The sequence below is a fragment of the Asparagus officinalis genome, chromosome 10 (assembly GCF_001876935.1).
Source record: "Asparagus officinalis chromosome 10, Aspof.V1, whole genome shotgun sequence".
NCBI lineage: Eukaryota > Viridiplantae > Streptophyta > Magnoliopsida > Asparagales > Asparagaceae > Asparagus > Asparagus officinalis.
This window is the reverse complement of record NC_033803.1, coordinates 72283563-72289098: the sequence shown is the minus strand read 5'-3', so window position 1 is coordinate 72289098 and position 5536 is coordinate 72283563. Positions and strand designations below refer to the sequence as shown.

General features: G+C 36.1%; 1 long non-coding RNA gene across 1 annotated transcript; it reads right to left on the bottom strand.

Annotated features, from left to right (window-relative positions):
- Positions 2540 to 4466, bottom strand: LOC109825637. Its single transcript, XR_002243049.1, has 3 exons — positions 4401 to 4466; positions 4250 to 4311; positions 2540 to 2935 (listed from the first exon to the last, which is right to left on the bottom strand). It is a non-coding gene; the product is annotated as an uncharacterized LOC109825637 (long non-coding RNA).

Below are 5536 nucleotides of genomic sequence, written 5' to 3'. Positions count from 1 at the left end.
CACTATCATGATCTAGAACACTAGCAGCCTCTTCAGGAAGTCTAGTACGCGCTTTAAACCTCTCAACAAAGCTTTGGCTAACCGGACGTCCAGTTACTTCACTCAACATCTCTGCAAATGTTTGAATCATACTTGTAGCTTGAGCTTCTTGTTGTTTCTTCATCTCCTCTTGTTGAGTGGCCACCACCTTCTTTGTTATTGCTTGAACAATTGACTCAGGGACTTGATCGCATGGATCAATGTTGTTTCTTCATCTCCTCATAGTCCGAAATGGATTAAACCCGTCACTAGCCAAGCTCAGCCTCACATTACGAGGGTCTAGTGCAAAATCAGGATGATTGGAATCAAAATCCTTCCATGCTTTGCCATCTGCTGGGTGCCTTAGATTCCCATCCTGGAGGCGCTCTTTTGCATGCCAGCTCATGGATTCAGCACTCTGAGAACACATGAATAGTCTTTGAACGCTATGTTTTAAAGGAAAATACCTTAAAACCTTGGCTGGAACACCCTGCTTATTTGCCTTCCATCTACTTTCACCACATTTACTGCAAGCAACTTTTTCTCCATCTTCTCCACGGTAAAGCATGCAATCATTAGGGCAAGCATGTATCTTCTTGTAATCAAGGCCCAAATCCTTCACGATTCTTTTAGCCTCATAATAAGACTTTGGTAGATTTATTTCAGGAATTGCCTCTCTCCATATGGTTAGATAATCATCAAATGCCTAGTTGCTTAGGCCATGGATGCACTTGTGAAGATACAACCGGATGATAAAAGAGAGTTCAGAAAAAGTTTTACATCCCGGAAACAACTGCTGCTTACCTTCATCAACTAACTTATAAAAATTATTTGCCTCCTTTGTTAACCTTTCTTCATGGTCACTTAGGCCATCTTCTTGGTTCACTGGAGACTCTTCTGCTACATCTCTAAATACATCATGCAATAACCCATCCAGGTTGTCTTAAGCATCATCAGCTTCAACAACATCCATCCTTGATGACACACCCTCTCCGTGAAAGAACCAATCATAATAATTCTCCACAAATCCTTTGACAATAAGGTGATCATAAACAATATCCGGACTATACCAAAAACGATTACAACAAATGCGACAAGGGTAACATATTTCATCCCCTACTGCTCCATTAGCAAATTCTCTCTCAAGAAAGTCATTGACATTATTAATGAACTCCACACTCACTCTAGGAGCATTATACATCCAATCTCTGTTTTCCGCCATTTATTATATGGTCTGGAGAAAGAAAAAATTGATTAACACTATTAATAACTACATATAAATATTGTGATTAATAAAATGTAAAAATCAATCCTCTTGTTGCCATTAATAACAATATATTCAATCAACATTCTTGGGACATGAGGTATATCTAAGGACCCCTTTTCATTAGATTGTATCCTATATACATTGATGGCAGAAAGCTCAAAAACACATTCTGCCATGCAAGCAACAATTGTGTGAAGCATACAGATAACAATTTATAACAAAGAAAAAAAAACAAAAACAAAAAACAAATAGAGATCTATACAGATGAAGTTTAGCACTCAGTAAGAAAATGTTCAAATAGACTGTGTATTCATTCATGGCAATAGATGCAAAAATACAATACAGTATCACTTGGCATAATTATGTGTATTAAAAGATGATTCAAGCTTCTATTCTTTCAGTTATATACAATAACCCAATTCCAGATAAGTACAAAGAGGGGATAATTGTAATTCGAGTTTTGTTTATGTTATTTGCAGTTCTAATATGTTAAGTTGTGAATGCTCAGGTATGCCTAAGTTTATTGATGTACATATAACGTTGAGTTGGTGAATGAAAAATACTCACTGCAGCAGTTCAACCCATCTTCAAGTGTCTAATAGAAACTATAACACATCCACTAGACATTCTGGTAGGAGCCGAAACACATATGACAATTGTCCATGTACAGCTTTCTAACCAATAACTCGATGGGCAAAAGGCACCGGGGGTTGTAAGTCGAAAGGAACTGGACCAGGAAAATGTTAACCATGGTAACCATTGTTACTAAGGCTGCGTTTGGGAACTTGGATTTGGATTTGGGAAGTTGATTTAAAATCAAGGGATTTTAAATTTAGGATTTGAAATTCATGATTTAAGAAATCTTTTGTTTGGATATCTTTATTAAATGAAAGGATTTGAAATCTTTGATTTCAAAATCTAGTGTTTGGGTACTTTATTATACATGAATTTAAAATTAAAATTGATGAAAATTTATTCTCTTAACTCATCTTGTTTACATCAAATGCAATGAAGATGTGTAAAATAGTAACAAAAAAACACAAATTTATGTAATTTTGGCAATGATAGCTACATTTGCTAAGTTTTCAATTCATTGCCCACCATAACTTGCAAGAGTTTCAACAAAATGAAAATGAAGAAAACTCTACAAACATATCAAGTATCTTTCAATTTTTCCGTTAACGTACTTGGACATCACTTTGATATACTCTCCACTAGTATCTTTCACAAAGACATCCAATAAAAGAGCAAATGTACCAAACCACAAACCATCAGATGCCAATATATTAAAGTATACTATAAGTCACAATCATTCACCATAGAAGCAAACACCACAAGTGACAATGAGAAACAAAAAAGGTGAGACCAAAGCACAACCACATTCAGTACAATATATCAGCTCACCAATGCAAACACCAAAAGTAAAAAACTTCACAGGAATCATTTGTCCTCATGAAACTTCACAGGAATCATTTGTCAACATACAAAAACAATTCCTTCTACTTCTGGCAATAAGCTCAGAGAACAGGGAAGCCCAAATAACATCAAACCGAATCATTCGACAAAGCAGCAAGCTATATCAAATGACAGTGAGAACCGAAAAAGGTGAGACCAAAGCACAAGCACTCTCAGCACAATATCACGATTGACCTGCAAAAAAAAACCCATAACGTTGACATTAGAAAAGCCTGAGACTGCTTATGAGAAAAGCACACTGAATATTTCCAGTCATGATGTTTCAAGGTACTCTTGAAAACAGCAACAATTAACTTCACATAAAGTAACACTACGCATGCACATTGGATTGGAAGGGATCTCAGAGACGGAAGGGCAGGGGTTCAATTTGTTTTGAAGGCGAAAAAAAATAAACGATACGCATTGTGTTTCTGAAAAATTGGATTTGCCGCATGTTTTTAACTTTTTATACCTCTGACTGATACTTATCTGACCGGTCTTTTAACCAATGAACCACTCACAGATGTTTCATAACTAATCAAATTATCCAAGAGGTGATCCGTCTAAACTAGTATAAATTTAATTGTCAACAACTTGAAGTCGACAATTTCCATTATGGAACTGAGATGCCCAAGGATTTCATTAACAGCAGGATTTTTCATTTTGCTTACCAATCAATGTAGTTTCAACATAAATCTAACGGAGAACAACTTGCCAAGCTCCTTTGGACATAAGAAAGGGATATAAAGAATATAAATGAATGATCTCAATTATAGAAAATTCTGCAGCTGTCCATCTTTAGTCCATAAGGACCACTGAAAAGCTTGTAGGCAATTTCCTCCACAAAGAAAAATCTATTCAAAATCAAATCATTTTATGCACTTTACAAGCTCTCTGGTGGCAGAGATACAAGGAAAATGTTCTGTTTATCAATGTACATATTACCAAGTCAACGCAATTCATATAAATTACATGTTGTACAAGTTATATACTCAGATTTCTTAAGGGTAAAGACTATCAAGAATGGAAACCCGGAAAATTACATAAGACATATTCCAACAAAGATAGGACAAATTTTTAAAATCGACCTGTTTTGAATTTTATTCCCAAAAAAAGACTCATTTCAAACTTAATTTCAAAAACCGACCCAGTTGGTTGAAACAGGGTCAGTTTTTTGAAAAAAAAAATTTGAAACTTCACGAGAGTTGAAGTCCCGTGAAGTTTTTTATATAACAAAACTTCAGGGGAGTTCAACTCCCATGAAGTTTGAAAACTTTTTTTTTTCAAAAACCGACCCAGTTTCAGCCAACTGGGTCGGTTTTTTAAATTAAGTTTGCAATGAGTTTTTTTTTGGAATTTTTTGGCAAACATGATGGTTTTGAAAATTTGCCCAACAAAGATACGAACAACCTCATAGATTAGAAGTCCTATCTGAACTGTGAAGATTACTGTAATCGAATATGATTATTAATCTCTAGTTATCAAAAGATGATGCAAACAGAAACTCACAATTGCAGTCAGGATGATGCATCAGAAACCACCAGCTTCTCTTGAAGTTTCGTGACCTTAGCCTGAGACAAGAGAAGTGGCTTAAATTTAGATGGACTTAAGAGTTTATTTAAAGTAACAAAAATACGTTTATGAGAAGGGTGAGGGGTACCTTGAATGATTTTGATCTGCGAATAGATGGATCAATCAGCAGAGCATTTGAATAGGCCTCCTCAAGGTACCTTGAATGATTTTGATCTGCGAATAGATGGATCAATCAGCAGAGCATTTGAATAGGCCTCCTCAGCAGCAGCCCACTCCTCCATGGCCATGAATAGATGGATCAATCAGCAGAGCATTTGAATAGGCCTCCTCAGCAGCAGCCCACTCCTCCATGGCCATTAAAGCATCACCTTGGCATATGTAACCCTACAACATCAAAACAATAATCATCTTTAACTCGCCATATCAGGCAGTATATCTGACTAGAAACCCAGAGCAGCAGGAGGAAAAGTGTTCAACATAATGAAGGGCGTGGAAAGAGAATAAATCTTTTGAACATGCTATATTATCATAAATTAACATGGTTTCCAAGTATTAGACAAGGCCCAATCTTTATTTTGACAAACCAGTTTTTACTAGAGAGCCAACCAAGTACTGCAGACATGATATGAGTGAGATTCAAGCTCATATTAAACCTTTAATCTGATAGGATCATGTTGAAGTTGATATATGTACCTTCGCTCTGCAGTGAACATTTTCAATACAGAAGTACTAGATAGATTTTAGACCCTATAGACCCTAAATAGGTTCTTTCTACCTGTCTAGCTTATTGAAAAAAAAAACAATAAAAATTTGAATAAAACTATCAGCGTTAACCCCATCTTGTAGACTGTCCATGAGCGAGTAACAGATCCATCTAGTGGCCAGGGGGGATCCTTGGCTCAGTACGAAGACGAGGAGCTATTGAGTCCACAGCACTGACCAAAAAGTTGCTCTCTTGAACACAGTCGTAAATTCTCAAAGAAAGAACACTACTTGGAATTATCCACATTAGCTGATGAAAGAACATATCACAAACAAAATGTACCGATCATTACAGCAAGTTCTAACGAAAAACATGCATTGCACGTTATTGGAAGCATTCATTCTCCACAGAGCAAACACACAATTACCATCAAATGCTTATACTGGGCCCAAAAAAGGAAAAAAAAAAGAGGGGGAAAAAGAAAACAAAACCTCCTAAACCATTCATATAACAGTCTCTTTAATAAAGTCCTACAAGCAATCATGGGGCCATTTCACTCA